Below are 19760 nucleotides of genomic sequence, written 5' to 3' on the forward strand. Positions count from 1 at the left end.
CATATTTTTAAATGTAACCCAAAATATATACAACCTAAAATGTCGCTTAATTTACTTAAAGAATCTATTTAAACATTTATCCTAAAATGTCATTAAAATTTAATTTCCAAAAACAGATTGATACTAAAAATGTGACAACTTAAAATCGGCTTAAAATGTAATTTAAAATATAGGTGTGTTTTCAAAAGTATAGTTAGCTGACTTTGTAGGAAGTAAACTGTTGGGAGAGAACTTAAGTTAGATTCAAGAACAAAATTAGGAATACTTTGGATCACATTTTGAGTTCAGTTTTTAAATATGATGTTGTTACATTTTATTTATTAAATTTAAAATATACGATCACTTAAATGGTATTAAAATTAATAAAAGCATAAACAGTTTAAGCCAGAGAGATGTTCAGACAATGGCTGTGCTTCCAAAAAGTATAGTGAGCTGACTTTGTAGGCAGTACTGTTAGGCTGTACTTTAAACTGGACGTTCAAATTAAATTACATTTTAAGTAAAATTTTAAATATGATGATGTTGCATTTTATAATAAATTTTAAGTTGATTTAACTTTTAATACTAAAGTAATAAAATACAATCTATGCAAAAGTAATTATTACATGTTATTTAAAATCAAACAGCAAATTTATTTAAATTGTACTCTAAAATGTAACTTTTAGTTAGTTTTGTTTAATTAATGTATAACGTAAATTTAACATGTAACTTATATATACTTTAAAATGTTTGGGGAAAATGACATTTACATTAATATTTAAGTTAAACTAATTGAAAAGTTTTACTTAAGATGTCAATTAAAATGCAAGTTAAAATACATAAAGCCTAAATTGTAACGTAATTTAACTTAAAATTTATCTAAACATCTATTCTAAAATGTAATTAAAATTGAATTTCCAACAAAAGATTGATTTAAATGTGACAATTTAAATTAATCTGAAAATTACTTAAAATGCAACTTAAAATATATCAACTACACTGCAACTTCAATCTAAAATGTAACTTAATTCAACATAAAATCGAATTAAAAAAATGTATTCTAATATGTAACATTAAATTAAATTGGCAATAAAATTGAAACTTAAAATGTGATAATTTAATTGTACTTAAAACTTCAGTTAAAACAAACTAAAATACAAATTAAAATGCAACATTAACTTAAGATGTAAGTTAATTTAAAATTAAAATCTATTTAATACTGCATTCTAAAATTTAACTTAAAATTTAATTTACAAAAAAAGTTATTTAAAAATGTGACAAACCACTTAAAATTAAATTGTACGGGTCAACTTACATTTAACTTTAAAAAATGTAATTAATGTGCAACTTAAAATGTAACAACTTAAAATTAATTGTAATTGAGTTCATGTAATTGTAAATATGTACAGAAAGGTAATAGAAAGTGTAAAAGAAATGTATTTGTTCCTAAATATTTGTGTGTGTGTGTGTGTGTGTGTGTGTGTGTGTGTGTGTGTGTGTGTGTGTGTGTGTGTGTGTGTGTGTGTGTGTGTGCAATAATTTAGCTTTTCGCATAGGAAACATATGAGTATGTTTTAGAAAAGAGCTTGTGTGTGTGTCTAGTTTGTAGAGAGAATGATCACAGGTCAGTCTAATGACCTGAAGAGCTTCACTGACCCCACACCTGTTTGAGATCATCACGTGCCATCACACACACACAACACCCACCACTGTTTCCTACACACTCCTATTTACAGGCGAGCCTCTGCATTCGTGGCTATGAATAACCCAATTTGTGAGCAAATTATTCATTGGAACTGATTCTATTTAATTCACCGACCACAACGAATCAGTCAGAATCTTCGGAATGTAAAGCTAAAACTAACACTTTAAATACTTCCTTTCAAAGTGTGTAACGTGACTGTTTGTAAAGGTCTGCAAAGTTCAAAAGATCATGACAGGTAAAGAAAGAACTGTTGTTTTCACCAAAAAAGGATTTAAAGGGGACCTATCCTGCCCCTTTTTACAAAGTGAAATAATTCTCTGATGTCCCTAGAGTGTGTGTGAAGTTTAAGCTCAAAAAAGCAACACAAATAATGTTGAACTCTTTGAAGCTGACCCTTTTAGGCTTTGATCCTAATTGTGTTGTTTTGGTGACTGTTGCTTTAAATTCAAATAAGATTATGCTCTTTTCAAAAGAGGGCGGAGCTAAAAAATGCTTATGCGTCAGCATAGTGGCATATTTAAAAACAAGTCCTCATAAAACATCTGATGTGTTCTGTGCTATTTGCATGTGTTGTGAGGATTTGAATGGGTTTCTTAGGGCTCTATTTTAACGATCTAGGCACAAAGTCTAAAGCACATCTGAATCCACTTTTGCTATTTTAAGGACAGAAAAAATACACTCTGCATCCCGGCGCATGGTCTAACAGTTGTGTTTATTCTCCTAATGAGCAAGAAAACAGTTAAACAGACCATCTGCATCGCCAGGATAAAGAACGAGCCTCCTCCATTCAGCCTCTTCACTTTACTCTTAAGGTTCCTACAAACCAGGACGCTTTTCGTTTGCGTTTATCGTCAGCGTTTTACGAGACGTTTTTCAGGATTTAAACCTAATTTTCACTGGCATCAAGCAGAAGAGTATGCAAAATCACTCCTCACTTTAAGCTTCCAACACCCGCTTGTAAACACTGAAGGAGAGGAAGAGAGGTAGTTCACACGCTTGTTGTTAAAAGTTACTGGTGACTCGAATAAAGCATGGATGGTTTAAGGAGCAGCTCCAGCTCTAGCGATGATGAAATGATTATCGTTCACAAGAGCAATAAGCAGCTCCACGTTCATATCGCCTCTGGGCATCTTATTCAATGTGCGCTTGCAATGGCAGTTTTGCTGTTTACTGTAACTTCAGCAGCTCCGTGCACGTGAACAAAAGAGCCAACCTGATTGGTGGAGAGGGTTTTAACACAGCACGTCAAATCAAAAAAATGAGCATGAGGCTTTTTTTTTTTTTTAAATGACACTTTTGCGCTTGCCGTTTGGCGCGTTGGTGTGCACAATCACATTGACGGCCTTTATATAGTCACGGGGCGTTAAACATTAATGGAAAATGCGAGCAAAAAACGTCTCAGTGAGCACGGGCCTTTAGAGTGCTTTCACATCTGTAGTTTGCTTTATTTGGTTCTGACCATGTATCAATAAATGATGAATATGTTGCATGTTCTGCCGTCTTTGGGTCATTTTCACACCACACTGATAGTTTTGGTCTGAGACGGATGAAAAGAACCAAAATACAGTCATCTGACAAAATCCACATCTCTCACTGGCCAGATGTTGAACATAGTTCCTAAACTGCTTATCGATTGGTCAGAATTCACATGGGGGAAAATGCCAATGAACTCCCGCAAGTAAACAAACCGGCAGACACAAAATGGCGCTTTTTACTATGGAGGGACGACTGCGCTGGCTGACTGTATCCCTGCTCATAGTATACTATATAGTTTGTACACATCACTTTAGACAATCTAGATATTTCAGGAATGAAGCACAGTTGTGGCTTGAAAACAATGTTTTAATGCACCGCAAAGCACTTCAGGAAGAGGTGTGAATTAATTTAGCTAAACTGCGACATGGTCATCTTAATATTACCAACGATCCATCAGGTAATGTTTTTCCCTCTCTCTGTTGGTAAAGCGCTGTCAACAAATATTTTTCCTCTTTATCCCATTATGCACAGTGCATTGGCCTACAGCAGCTGGATTAGTCCAAAAAGGCGCAACACTTTTTGTGGTTGGGTCTGTTTTAGTACGGATCATATTCTCACCACAAACGAACCGCTCCAGGGTTCATTTGAAAGCGTACCAAGACCACCTCTACAAGCAGGTCTCGGTACGCTTTTTGGTCTGCTTTTAGTGCGGACTCGTGTATGATTGCTGCATTCTCACCTGCCCAAACGAACCGCACCAAGAGGTTGTTCAGCCACTAAAATCTTTCGATGAAAGATCGATAAGACTTTCAGTTTCATAAGGTCCTTTTACAGCATCGATAATGTAGATTTTAATTAGTTTACCAACAAACCACATATAAATACCGCTATTTCGCCTAGTCTCTCCCTATATTGTTTACCATGCACCTCTAAATATTCGCTCTGAAATAGCATGTCAGTTTGGCTTGCTCGCAGCCGGACGAGCACTATAGTCGCTTTTAACACATGAGAGAGGGTTCTTTTGCTGTGCTCGTGTTTAAGGAGGCGTGGCTCTGGACGGCAGGGGGAGGGACTGTGATTCAGAGATTTATGCTAAGCTGTTAGCATTGTGGAAGATCACCTACTGCACCTTTAACTAGGTTAATTAGGCAAGTCATTTTAAAATGACGGTTTGTTCTGTAGACGATCGAAAAAATTAATTGCTTAAGGGGGCTAATAATATTGGCTAAATATATTCTATTCCAGCCAAAATAAAAGTAGTGAGACTTTCTCCAGAAGAATAAATATTATTAGAATTACTGTTAAAATGTCCTTGCTCTGTTAAACATCACATGAGAAATATTTGAAAAAGAAAAAAACATTTCACAGGTGAGCTAATACTTTTGCCCTCAACTGTAAATGCAGCTACAGACGGCGAGGCAGAGTGAGTGTGTGCGTGCGCGTGTGTGTGTGAGGGGAATGTGTTAAGAGTTCAACACGGGTGAATGGAGCGTAATCTGCACATGCACGCTGCTCCACATTTATTCTGCTTAAACAAAGACAAACACACTTTCACACACTAACGAGGGCTCCGCTGCCACCTGGCTCATCCCTCCAATTAAGAATTCCCTAACGAGGTGCCAATTAGAGGAGAAGAAAGAAAGAGACAAAAGCGAAGGGTCACAGAGGGCAGAAAACATGAAACACCGAGAGAAAGACACAGACAACAAGGCGAGAGGAAGTGATGGCAATTACACATGACAAGACAGAAATCTGTCTGTTTCGACTCTCCATGTGATCTATTTTTGTTTTTCCCTCGTTATCGGCAGGAGTTTAAAGGGCAAATGTTTGACACTGGTAAGTGCTAAAAGTGGACAAAGGAAGCAGCTATTCACCATAAATCTTTTGGCATGGGTGGTAAATGAACGGTAGAAATGTTCTGCTCATAACAGAGATGGTACTGGTATGGATGGTTAATGGTTGAAAAATGTGCACTTTTCTATAAGCAAAATGAAAGCTTCAGTTTTTTTTTTTTTTTTTTTTTGCCAAAGAAAAATAAAAAATAGAAAATGTTCATTTACTCACTGAAAAAAATTATTCAAAGACGATTCCTTGGAGTTACAAAATGTTTTGTCAAATGGTTGTAAACAATTTATTTGGGCTGAATTAACAGATTAAGCTGAACATTACTAAATTTAAGTTGTTTGTTTAACTTCAACCCTTATAAATTGTTTGCAACAAATTTGCAGAAATGGACGACATGGTGGCTCAGTGGTTAGCACTGTCGCCTCACAGCAAGAAGGTCGCTGGTTCAAGTCCTGGCTGGGTCAGTTGGCGAAGCCAGCTCAGCATCGTGATGTCTGTCAGCCATCTGTCTATCTGCCCAACCCTAGTTTACATAGATGAATATGGCCACTGTGTAAATGCACAGTACAGTTCTTATTGCCACATTATATCGTTATGATAACATAAAATATGCCTTCAGTGATTTCCTGAAGATAAATACCAAAAAATAACACAACTGGAATATATATTAATATGAATGAACCGCCTAAGACTAAATCAAGCATTATAACATCTTGTGACTTATATCTCTTTTTTTTTGTGACTGCAAGTTTACATTTCACCGATTTTTTAATTTTTTTTTTTCTTAAAAATATGACAATCACAGACTATGGGAATTCTAAGAAATATAGATTTTTTTTTTCCCTTTGAATTTGGGGTTTACAACTCAAGATTTAGTTTCCCAGAGATGGGTTGTGGCTGGAAGGGCATCCGCTGCGTAAAATTCTGCTGGTAAAGTTGCCAGTTCATTCTGCTGCGGCAACCCCGGATTAATGAAGAGACAAAGCCGACAAGCAAATGAATGAATGAACTCAAGATTTAGATTTTTAATTCTGTGGTTTTTTTTTTTTTTTTTTGTAAAAAAAGTTTTCTACATTTGTTTTAGAAATCTTAGTTAACATCTTGACATTTGACTCTCTTTCAAGAGTTCACACTTAGCTGATCATCTATAAAAAGCTTGTTTGGCATGCTGTCCAGGGAGAGAGCCCTGAGCTCAAGGGATCGTCGAGCCCGGGGCTTCCTCCCGTTGGCAGAGCGAGAGGGGAGCCTGAGCTCGGTGGATCTCAGAACTCCCCGGCTGCGGTAGCTAAGGGAACAGAGGGGTTAGACAAATGCTTGATTGTTATGTTGTATGCCTTTGGATGGTGGGAGGAAACCGGAGAACACGGGGAAAACCCACACGGACATGGGGAGAACATACAAACTCCTAACAGAAACACCCACCGGCCTGGTGGGACCAGGGCCAGCAGTGTTCTTGCTGTGGGGCTCACAGTGCTAACCACTGGGCCGCCGTGCAGCCCGATCAGAGGTAAAGGAGGAGAATAGGGGAGGAAGGGGGGTTTCTTCCAAACAAAGATAAAATGGACTGAAAACTGTGGTTATTTATAGTAGCTTAGGGCTCATGTGATTGGAAGATAGTGATTAGCAAATACGAGACCGGCCGAGATAAATCATAAGCACGTTATCCTCTCGAAATTAGTTTATAAATTAACTTCACTTAAAATGAAAAAGAAACATTAAATACTTGTATTACAGATATTTACAAATATGAAAATATTTTATTATATTATTTATTATAAGACTGTTTCTTATTATTATAAGTTTACATCTCGCATATTTTTTTCTTAAAAAATAATATATTAAATCTTGTGATTTGGCTTTTTTTTATTCTTTGTTTCCATCTTGACATTTTGGCTTAAAATGAAATGTTAAACACTCTTATGACATAATTCATATTATAGTTATTTTCAGAATAAATCAAGCAATACCAACATGGCAATCTAAATATAAAACAGGACAGATGAGCAAGTTAAACAGCATTAATAGCGCAAAATAAGCATAAATCTCTAGCACTGGCCAACAAACAATGTGCAATTCACCACGGATTAATAGTAGCCACATTTAGGTGCAATTTAAGCGCACAGATCACAAAATAAATTACGCAAATGAGATAATGGCGTAAACATGCCCACAAAATGCTTCAGTCTGGACACGAAGCCTCCACTGTTTTTACACCTGCACGTCTCCAAAAATAATCACGCAAATGGATCCTACTTAGAGCTCTGATAACAACCCCCACGCAGACATTCCTCTACAGGTCACCACCTCTGAACATGACCTCCGGCCTCTGTCTTAGGATCAGTCAGTCACGGCACTGTGAAAAAAAAAAAAAAGTCGACTGCCTCCGAAAACATACAATATCCAACCCGGAAAAACAGAACGACGGACCAATGGACAAAGGAGACTAAGAGGAGAAAGAGGATGAGGAAATGAAGAGTGTTGCATGTGTGTGTGTGTGAACAGGTTTGGGTGACCTACAGGGACACAAATTTGTGTAATGATATGGATATGACATTGGTATTATAACATTCGCATAACTTATGAATATATGCCTTATGTATTTGTAACTCAAAACCTACACTGTAAAAAAAGGTGATGACAAAAAAAATCTAGTGAAAAGAAAAACAAAATATTGAATTGTTTTTTTTTTTCAATATTGTGCAGCCCTAATTATATTTAACATAGTGATCGCACTGTAAACCCTAAAAAGTTGAGACTACTCAAATGATTCCCTCAGTTTGTTTGAGTAACGGGAAATCGACAACTCAATCAATTGAGTTAAGCAGATGTGGTCACTTCATTGAATTAACTTAAATGTTTAATCGCAGATAACCTAACAGTTTAATTACAGATATCTTAAATGATTAATTACAGATAACTTAGATGTTTAAGTCCAGATAACTTAAATGTTTAATTACATATAACCAAAACAATTATGTACATATAACTTAATCATTTAAGTTATCTGTAATTAATAATTTATGTTAACTGGACTTAAACATCTAAATCATCTGTAATTAAACATTTAAGTTATCTGTAGTTAAATGATTAAGTAAAGATAACTTAAATGTTTAATTACAGGTAATTTAGATGTTTAAGTCCAGTTAACATAAATTATTAATTACAGATAACTTAAATGATTAAGTACAGATAACTTAAATGATTAAGTACAGATAGCTTAAATGTTTAATTACAGATAATTTAGATGTTTAAGTCCAGTTAACATAAATTATTAATTACAGATAACTTAAATGTGTAAGTAGAGATAAATTAGATGTTGAAGTACAGATAACTTAAAATGGCCAAATAGATTAAACTTCCAAATATTTCAGCTTTTATATTCTTTACATTATTTACTCCCGTTTATATCGAAGTAGATATTTAGCCGCACCATGTTATTGTTTTGTAACATCTTAATTTTACGAGGTGGGTCGTTAGCTAGGGCTGCTTGATAATGGGAAAAATCATAATTATGATTATATTGGTCATAATTGTAATCACGATTATTCAAAACGATTATCAGTTGAAGTCAAAATTATTAGCTCTCCTGTGATTATTATTTTTTTATTAATATTTCTTAAATTATGTTTAACAAAGTCAGGAATTTTTCACTGTATTTCCTATAATATTTTTTCTTCTGGATAAAGGCTTATTTGTTTTATTTTAGCTAGAACAAAAGCAGGTTTAAATATTTTAAACTTTTTTTATGGTCAAAATTAACAGCCCCCTTGAGCAATACATGCTTTTGATTGTCTGCAGAAGAAACTGTTATACAATGACTTGCCTAATTACCCTAATTAATCCTTTGAATCGCACTTTGAATCTGAATGCTTATATTTTGAAAAATATCTAGAAAAATATTAGAATGGGCCTTAGAATGGGCCTTTTTTCATTTACGTTTTCTGCTGATATTATTTTTGTTGTTCAAAAAAATATATAATAATAAATAAATCAAACCATTTTTTACTTCGATATTTATCAACATGAAAAACAAATACATGCCTTATATTTAAATGTTTCGTTTTTAAATTTTAAAATTAAAATAAAATAACAGCTTGGTTCTTATTTTTCAATTTCCGTTTCTAAAAGGAAAATCCACTGACCAAAAATATACACAAACTAGTTTACTGGTAGGTTAAGGATAGGAGAAATGAATTTACAGTGTGTAAAGTCATTACATATATGGGAAGTCCCCATAAAGATAGCTGTACAAGTGAGTGTGTGTGTCAGTTCAGTCAGGTAACAAACCTCCCACTTAGACAGGAAAAGATAGTCTGAGTGATAGGCAAATGTGTCAGCCAATTTGTTTTGTCTTTGCGTGTCATTTAGAGGTAGGTTTATCTGAAAGAGATTGTACCTCAAATTTGCATTATTCAATGAAGTAGAGTATTTTAAGGTCAACAATAGTGCAATTACTCGCTGCTTTACCTGTATTCACCATTCTCTACATTCGTCCACTAATATAGTCCATTTAAAGGAGTGAATGAAAAGGAGTTGAAGCAGTGAGGAAGAGATGGAAAAATCAACATTAATTCACTTTTTTTCCTTTGGCAGTCTCTTATTAATCAGGGGTCACCACAGCAGAATGAGTCACCAACTATTTTGACATATGTTTTATGCAGTGGATGCCCTCCCACTTGCAACCCAGTATTGGGAAACACCCATACACTCTCGCATTCACACACACTCATACACTACGAACAATTTTGTTAACCCAATTCCCCTATAGTGCATGTGTTTGGACTGAGGGGGAAACCGGAGCATCCAGAGGAAACCCACGCCAACACAGGGAGAACATGCAAACTTCACACAGAACTGCCAACTGGCCCAGCCGGGACTCAAACCAGTGACCTTCTTGCTGTGAGGCGACAGTGCTAACCACTGAGCCAATTTAGCATCAACTGAATTCATCCTTGCTAAAGAAAAGTACTACTTTTTCTGACCACTTAAAATTGAGTGAGTTAAATGAGGCGACGCGGTGGCGCAGTAGGAAGTGCTGTCACCTCACAACAAGAAGGTCGCTGGTTCGAGTCTCGGCTAGGTCAGTTGGCATTTCTGTGTGGAGTTTGCATGTTCTCCCTGCATACACGTGGGTTTCCTCTGGGTGCTCCGGTTTCTCCCACAGTCCAAACACATGTGGATCAGGTGAATTAGGCAAGCTAAAATTGTCCATAGCGTGTGTGTGGGAATGAGAGTGTGTAAGTGTTGGGTTGTAACTGGAAGGGCATCCGCTGCGTAAAACGCGTGCTGTATAAGTTGGCAGCTCATTCCGCTGTGGCGACCCCTGATTATTAAAGGGACTAAGCTGAAAAGAAAATGAATGAATGAATGAATGAATGAATGAGTTAAATGATACACATTCTCCAATAGAGTTTGGTATTAAATTCTACTCATGTGATGCTCTATGAAACAGCTTGAGCAAAATATTGTTTTGTTAACCTTATTAATTCTCATTAAAAATAATTTCTAATAAACTGTGTGATGTGAGATTTAACCAGCTTAAATATAAGAAGGACACTGAAAACCTGTAACTATAGACTTCCATAGTTGAAAAAACAAATGCTATGAGAATTAATGGTTACAGGTTTCCAGCATTCTTTAAAATATCTGTTTCTGTGTTCAACAGAGGAAACTCGTAAAGGTTTGGAATAAGTAAAGGCTGAGTAAATGATGACAGAATATTCATTTTTGGGTGAACTATCCCTTTAACATGTAATAAAATACAGTGCTCCACATACTGTAAATGAGCGCAACCCCTTTTGAAAAGTAAACATTTTTATCCAGTGAATACAAACAATAATATTTGCTGCCATAAAACAAGACAGTTTTATTAAACAGTTATAGTTTGATGGTGAGGTTGGTTGCCTAACATCTTTAGAAATAGAAAGAGAATACATTTAAATTTAAACAAGTTATTGCAAAAATATTTACAAACTACCAAATTTCAGCAACAGTTGTCTATTTTTAATTTTTCTCTTGATTTTTTTTCAGTTTATTAAAATTTGATTTAATAGCAGTGGCGCAGAAGGTAGTGCTGTCGGCTCACAGCAAGAAGGTTGCTGGTTCGAACCTCGGCTGGGTCAGTTGCCGTTTCTGTGTGGAGTTTGCATGTTCTCCCTTTGTTTGCGTGGGTTTCTTCCGGGTGCTCCGGTTTCCCCCACAGCCCAAAGACGTGGTACAGGTGATTTGGGTAAGCTAAATTGTCCATAGTGTATGTATGTGTGTGAATGAGTGTGTATGGGTATCCCAGTGATGGGTTGCAGCTGGAAGGGCGTCCACTACATAAAACATGTGCTGGATAAGTTGGCGGTTCATTCCGCTGTGGCGACCCTAGATGAATAAAGGGACTAAGCCAAAAAGAAAATGAATGAATGAATATTATTTTGTGTGTACTCATTTTAGTCTGTGCTCTTAAGTTTTCTTATTAGATTCGTTTTATTAGATAGTTTTGGCTTTGCTACTGACTAATCTAATGCACATGGACAACTATATTACTTTAAAGCATCCTATAAAAAAATCCTAATTTAAAAGAGAGATCTGTGAGGGGTGTATTCATTTACACTGAGCACTGTAATTGTCAGCATTAATTAATTCAAGCTTTAATGTGATGATGGCGTGTTAACTTTCCAAGCTCCATTCAAAACATCTTCTTTTGTGTTCAACAGAGAAAATAAATAAATAATAAAACTTTGGAACCACCTGACGGTGAGCAAATGTTTCTTATTTATGGCTGAACAATCCCTTTAACAATCTCAGACGCTCACAACAGATTTTCTTTGAGTTGTTTAATCACCAGCATGACAAATCACTTCCTCTGTGCAGCAAACGGCTGAGATCTGACTTCCAGTTGTGCTCTGTTTCTTTGTGTGACATTTATCACAGTATTTATTCATGTTAGTTAATATTAGCTAATGAAAAGTGCTTTTCAATGTTAGTTCATGTTAACTCATGGTCAGTGTTGGCGAGAAACTAGTTACATGTAACGGCGTTACGTAATTTAATTACAAAATAAAAATAACAGTTGTTACAATTACTGAGAAAAAAATGTGTAACTAAATTACAGTTATGAAAATGTTTAAGATTACAAATAGGGTTACATCTAAAAATATCCTTTAAAACTCTGGGATATGTTGAATAATGGGCGATGCGGTGGCACAGTAGGTAGTGCTGTGGCCTCACAGCAAGAAGGTCACTGGTTCGAGCCTCGGCAGGGTCAGTTGGCATTTCTGTGTGGTGTTTGCATGTTCTCCCCACCCTCCTCGTGCTCCAGTTTCCCCCACAAGTCTAAAGACATGCGGTACAGGTGAATTGGGTAGGCTAAATTGTCCATAGTGCATGTGTTCGAATGAGTGTGTATGGATGTGTCCCAGGGATGGGTTGCAGCTGGAAGGGCATCCGCTGCGTAAAACTAAGCCGAAAAGAAAATGAATGAATGAATGTTGAATAATATTGATCTGTTGCTTTGCCTGTTTTTGATATGCACGATGCCTTCTGTTAAGACCATTTATTAAAGCCGTGCTATTCTGCTATAACTACATTTCTCAGTAGCTTGGCGGTAGCTTCATTTCTAAATCAAATAGCTTTTCAGTAGCGAAGCTATTTTTTTAGTCAAGTAGCGCAGTAGCGTCCACACATGCTACATTTACCAATCGCGGATCAATAAGTGACGGCACCGACATTCACAGAGCTTTGAGGCCAGTGTCTAGCAAGGTTATAACAGTTTTGGATTTTTCATTAGCTTTAGTTTCTATTTTGGTTTGACTTTTGTTTTCAAATTCAGTTTTAATTAGTTTTTAGAGGTAGATTTACTAGTTTTTATTAGTTTCTATATTTTGAAATGACTTGTTTGTAGTTACATTCTTATTAGTTTCAGTATTAGTTTATAAATTCACCCATGCATTTTTTGAAACCTGTATTAAGAGCAGGGATTCTCAACCGGTGGGCTGAGGTCCACTAGTGCAACAGGGAGGTCCCGGCCCACAAGGGGGCCTCAGCAAGCTCTGTGGGTGGGGTCGCGTCATATTTTTCAAAAAATTAAGCTGTGGAAAATTAGGAGGACTATCATGTTGCCTTAGTTAATTTTGTGCTCTGGCTGACCAATGAATAATCAGATTTGTAATTTGTACTCCAAAAAAAGACTTATTCACTTTCAGAAGCTAATGGTAATGACCCAAGCATACTGGACCAAAGTGAAGAAGCTCCAAACATTTCGGGTCACAGTGCTAGCAATACTGGAAACACCAAGATAGTTACCTGAACTAAAGCTGAATTTCATTTTTCGAAGCAAAGAGTCTCTGACCCAGCTACAGTGCATTATCTGCTCCAAAGTTCTTGCTGACGAATGCATGAGACCGCCCAAACTAATAAGACATTTCCAGCTCGTCCTCAATATCGCTAGGTGTTCCCAATACAGTTGGCCTACTGATGTTTTGCATTTATATGTTATATTAGGCTATTATTTGTGCATAAACATATCTAGATATGGTAATAAACTGACTTTTTTTGACATACCTACTGCAAACTTAAATGAGCGATAATTTCATTAAAGAGCCCATATTATGGGTTTTTGAAAATTCCCCTCCATGTAGTGTGTAACACAGCTCTAAGTGAAGTGAAGTATCCAGCTAAGGCTTAAATCTGTTAGTGTACAGTGTTTAAAACGGTTGATTCATCTATAAAACAGTCGACTCATAGTGCTTCAAACGAGTCGCCTTGATACCGAGTCATTAGGTGTTTCGCCATGACGTACAAGCGAAACCAAGTTATTCACGTGCACGCGCAAACCCGGGAGATTTCAAACCTGAGGCCCCGCCCTCTGACGCAGTAACGCAGACACACACACACCCACAAACATGCCGGTCGATTGAAGTCACACTGCAGATGAATATTATCGAGCCTCTACCCAAAGATGAAACCTCAGCATTATAACTAAGCAGTTGGAAACTACTGGAAACTTCTGCAAACTACATGCTACAAAGAATACATCATCGGCGTTTGTTAAAGGAAGGATCAGTAAAGAGTAACTTACTGATGGACATCAGGATGGGTTTCTTCCTCCATTTCTCAAGTGTAAGTACGTGCGATTAAAGTTGTTGCCTCGTTGACTCTAGCTTGCAAATGTATTTAGTTGTGATTTGTTACTTGTAACCGCGTGTACTGTATCAGGTTAACTGGCTATATTCTCTTATCGCGTGCAAAGCCACGTGACGTGTGCTGCTTTGTTTACGGAGCTCCGTGGACGAGGGTAGTGTGTGTGTGCGTGCGCTGTCGTCCGCAGGTATGTGTGTGTGTGTTTGTGTATATGCGTGCGTGTTGTCGCCCGGAGGTCTGTGTGTGTTTTTGTGTGCGCGGACGATGGCAATGTGTGTGTGTGTTTGTGTCTGTGAAAAGAGCAGAGTGAGAAGCTAGGAGATCTCCTCAACAGTTTTTGGAGTTTTTGCTCAATAAAATAGTCAGTCGTCTGAATTTTCAAGTCCATCGTCTGCATTTACATTGACCCACTGGCAGCTAAAATCCACGCCTACACTATGGAGCGTGTATGAACTGTGATTACTTTTATATTGCTGATTAGCTGTTGGACATTTCACTCTCTGGCTGAAGGCAGTCGACCAATCTCAACAGGCTGTCATTGGTCCAATCAGCGCAGATTAGCTTCGCGCTAAGGAGGGGTTTGGGAACAAATGAATCACTGGACGATTCATACGGGAGTCGCTGGGATAATTAGGTAAAAATAAATGCAGATTATGAGACCATGAAAGTGTTTTTGACCTTGCATGCATATTAGACTGTTGTTGGAGACCCTTACAACCAAGATATGACCCTATTTCATGTATAATATGGGCTCTTTAAATGCGGAGGGGGGCCTTAAAATATTTTCTGCGGGAAAAGGGGGTCTCGGGCAAAAAAGGTTTTGAACCACTGCACTAGTGGGCCTCATGGATCCTGCAGGTGGGCCACGAGTTTAAAATTAACTTAAATATTATACTATGATTATTTATTGTCATTATTAATTGTCTTATTAAAATGATTAAAGTAATGGCATTTCCCATTTTCTGTGATTGAATAAGCTAATTCGGACTCGGTCTCACTGTTAAAAACAGACTTCTGACATAAATTTCCAACCGCTGCGCGTCAATTACTACATCCTCAGTTGTATAAAATCAAACCGTCGCACAAACGTAAGGGTAACGATGATTAGAGATATATCCAGCTCGCGCATGCCTCACGTCTGCAACTCGTACTGTATCAGAGACACACAACTCCGTTGATTCACAAACTATGCACGCTCTCTTTGTGTGAACACTTTAAAATATAGTTGTCCAAATTAACGTCTTGCGAGTGATTTATAACACGCCCGTACAGTAAGATCCAGCGAGACTCAGTAGTGTTTCAGTAAACAGCTGTTCACGGTTCATGTCATCAAACTCCAATAATGTCCCGCTACATAATAATAATAATAATAATAATTCCTTACATTTATATAGCGCTTTTCTGGACACTCAAAGCGCTTTACACAATGGGGGGGGGGTCTCCTCATCCACCACCAGTGTGCAGCATCCACCTGGATGACGCGACGGCAGCCATTTTGCTCCAGACCGCACACCACAAACCAGCTGATTGGTGGAGAGGAGACAGTGATGCAGCCAATTGGAATATGGGGATGGTTGGGAAGCCATGATGGACAGAGGCCAGTAGGCAGATTTGGCCAGGATGCCGGGGTTAAACCCCTACTCTTTTCGAAGGACATCCTGGGATTTTTAACGACCACAGAGAGTCGGGACCTCGGTTAAACGTCTCATCCGAAAGACGGCGCTCACTGAGCAGTATAGCGTCCCCGTCACTATACTGGGGCATCAGGACCCACGCAGACCGCAGGTTGGGCGCCCCCTGCTGGCCTCACTAACACCCCTTCCGACAGCAACCTAGCTTTCCAATGTGGTCTCCCATCCAGGTACTGACCGGGCGCAGCCCTGCTTCGCTTCAGTGGGCAACCATGTGAGAGTTGCAGAGAGCTAGCTACACACCAAACTGCCTTCAGATCAATGTATTTCAACAGCTTTAAAGGGTTTTTACAGTGTTTAACATATATTTTCAGGTTGTACTTCTTTTCTTTTCTTTGGTAAAAGTTGAAGTACTGTTGTACTTTTGTACTAGCGTCATTTTAAACATGAGTATCTGTACTTCTACTTGCGTAAAGGATGCGTGTACTTTTGCCATCTCTGCTTATGCACCCCATTGAAACACCATCATGACAAATCACTTCCTCGGTGCATAAAACAACTGAGATCTGACTTCCAGTTGTGCTCTGTTTCTCGGCTGTGTGAGCGAGCAGGTGCTGGAGTGGATCTGGAGGTCAGCAGTCGTGCTTCAGCTCCCAAATATAGAGCGTCCGTGTCACCGTCTGCGAGATGCGGATCTCGTATCAGGCCAGAGTCCGCCCTCACACTGCTGTCTTTATCTGAGCTCCACAGACTGGCATTCAGAGCCGGATCATGTGTGTAGTGTTGTCTGTCTGTTGTCTGTACACTCACCTGAAATGTAAAACCGGCTTGCGACCCCGAGCGCGACCTCTGACCTCCCTTCCTCTCAGCAGCTATGAGACTCCTGCTAATACGGAGTGTGTTTGTGCACATGTTGGTTTGGAGTAGCTAAAGCTTCCGTGTTGATCACGTTACGGTGGTATAAATGTTACCGGTAACAGGAGGGTCTCGACCAGGAGTGAACACGTATGTAAGATAAAGAAATTGAGTGTGTGCGAATGCATTTACCTGAGCGGGTATCGCTGTCCAGCGTGCATTAGCTCTTATTAACCAGCAAACCTCGATCACTGGAAATCTGCAGGAGGACACAGAATATTTGTTTTATAGTTAACAAGACTTTATGTGACCACAAAACCAGTCATAAATGTCCATTTCTTTTTGAAAATTACGTTTATACGTCACCTGGAATCTGAAAAATAATTAAATAGAAATAATCTTTACAGTGATGTATTGTTATGATAGGATAATATCTGACCTCGGTACTATTTAGAATCTGAGGGATAAAATCAAATCCAAATACATAGAAAATCTACTTTAAATTTGTCTACACTCAGCGGCCACTTTATTAGGTACACCCATCGAACTGCTCGTTAACACATTTCTAATCAGCCAATCACATGGCAGCAATCCAATGCATTTAGGCATGTAGGCATTGTCAAGACGATCTGCTGCAGTTCAAACCAAGCATCAGAATGAGGAAGAAAGGTGATTTAAGTGACTTTAAATGTGGCATGGTTGTTGGTGCCAGAAGGGCTGGTCTGAGTATTTCAGATACTACTGGGATTTCCACGCACAACCATCTCTAGGGTTTACAGAGAATGGTCTGAAAAAGAGAAAATATCCAGTGAGCGGCAGTTCTGTGGGCGAGAATGCCTTCATGATGCCAGAGGTCTGAGGAAAATGGCCAGACTGGTTTCAGCTGATAGAAAGGCAGTAATTCAAATAAGCACTCGTTACAGCAGAGCTCTGCAGAAAAGCATCTCTGAACGCACAACACGTCCAACCTTGAGGCGGATGGGCTACAGCAGCAGAGGACCACACCGGGTGCCACTCCTGTCAGCTCAGAACAGGAAATTGAGGCTACAATTCACACAGGCTCACCAAAATTGGACAATAGAAGATTGGAAAATCGTTGCCTGATCTGATGAGTCTCAATTTCTGCTGCCACATTTGGATGGTAGGGTCAGAATTTGGCATCAACAATGTGAAAGCATGGATCCATTCTGCCTTGTATCAATGATTCAGGTTGGTGGTGGTGGTGTAATGGTGTGGGGGATACTTTCTTGGCAATTTTTGGGCCCATTGGTACCAATTGAGCATCGTGTCAACGCCACAGCCTACCTGAGTATTGTTGCAAACCATGTCCATCATTTTATGACCACAGTGTACTCATCTTCTGATGGCTACTTCCAGCAGGATAACGCACCATTTCATAAAGCGTGAATCATCTTAGACTGGTTTCTTGAACATGACAATGAGTTCACTGTACTCAAGTGGCCTCCACAGTCATCAGAACTCAATCCAATAGAGCACATTGGGATGTGGTGGAACGGGAGATTCACATCATGGATGTGTAGCCGACAAATCTGCAGCAACTGTGTGATCCTCATGTCAATATGGAGCTAAATCTCTGAGGAATATTTCCAGTACCTTGTTGAATCTATATCACGAAGGATTAAGGCAGTTCTGAAGGCAAAAGGGGTAACTCAATTCAGTACTAGTACAGTGTACCTGATAAAGTGGCCGGTGAGTGTATGTAAGGTGCTTAGCAAAGCACATTATTATTCCAAAATTCATCTCTGATATATTGACAGTAGAAATTTTACAATATATCTTGTTTGAACTTGATTTTAATTACATTTTTTATTTATTTTTTTTGATGATGAATAAAAGTGACTTGTATGGCCCCATAAAGTAAAATAAGTTGCAGCTTACTACAAGTTACACCACAAAACATATAAATAAACAACTGATATGGTACTGGTATAAGAGTCATATTTTATAAATTTAGTCAGAAATAATGTGAAAAAAGACAAACATTTAGTTTAGTTCACCAACACCTCCACAAAAAATCCAGCATGTGGGAATCACATCTCTCATTGTACACCAATGCTGGCCCTTTTTACACATTTTATGTATGTAAAAAAATGACTTATGTTCCCAAAATATGACATTTTTACGGGTTTTAGGTTACAAAAAAAAATATTAAAATTACTAGATATAAGCATTGTATAAACAATCTACTAGATTTTTGTTTAAATTCCCAAACAAACAATCATTTATTCATTAATTTTCCTTCGGCTTAGTCCCTTTATTTATCAGGGGTCACCACAGACCTCTAGACCTTCATAGAATTTGAAAATCAGTATGCGAGAAGTACCCAGATGACTTACTACTTCCGGCAAGATTCTAAAGTGTGCATCCCATGCATGCAGAGCTATCCCATGATGCCCCGTGAATCGATGCAACTGACGCAGGTAGGTCACGTGACCATGACAAAATGGCGGATGTAGTACGTCCGAATTCCATTCATACTGTTCACATTTATACTGTATAGTATGTACTTTTCTAACGGCCGAGTGGTACGTTTAAATTCAATTGCAGTACCTACTGAGTAGTAGGCGGTTTCGGACGCAGCCCATGTCATACGACACACACACAACCGGTTCCAGATCAAGACTGATTACACTCTCACAGCTGAAGCTGCTCAAGGACTGATTAATGCATTACATAAGGAGCACAAACACAGTCCCTGCTGAAAAATCCAGCTTAAACCAGCCTAGACTGGTTGCCTGGTTTTAGCTGGTCGCCCAACCTGGTTTTAGAGGGGTTTTGGCCACTTCCAGGCCCATTTCCAATCATTTCCAGCCTGGTCTTAGCTGGTCAGGCTGGGAGATGACCAGCTAAAACCAGCTTAGCCAAGCTCGGAGTCCAGCCTAAACCAGATATATCCAGCTTAAACCAGCAAAAAGGGTTTTGGAAATGGCCAAAAGCCCTCTATAACCAGGCTGGTCGACTAGCTGAAACCAGCCAACCAGTCTATGCTGGTTTAAGCTGGATTTTTCAGCAGGGGTTGCTGAGTCTTGTTATCAGTTAGTGACATTACAACACGTTTCCTTTGTCTTGCTTCCAGTGTTTTAAACCTTTGCTTTGTTTTGTTTGATTATTCCTGTGTG

At 38.2% G+C, this 19760-nt stretch overlaps 1 protein-coding gene across 3 annotated transcripts in view; it reads right to left on the reverse strand.

The window, feature by feature from the left end:
* The window catches only part of bmpr1ba (bone morphogenetic protein receptor type 1Ba), a 146104-nt gene that overhangs the window by 77975 nt on the left and 48369 nt on the right, over window positions 1-19760 (reverse strand). For all 3 annotated transcript variants that reach the window (XM_087251244.2, XM_087251245.2, NM_131457.2), the window contains 1 exon segment: window positions 16813-16879. The gene's annotated coding sequence lies outside the window, so the exon portion shown is untranslated.

Source organism: Danio rerio, chromosome 5, assembly GCF_052040795.2.
Source record: "Danio rerio strain M-AB ecotype USA chromosome 5, GRCz13ab, whole genome shotgun sequence".
Taxonomy (NCBI): Eukaryota; Metazoa; Chordata; class Actinopteri; order Cypriniformes; family Danionidae; genus Danio; species Danio rerio.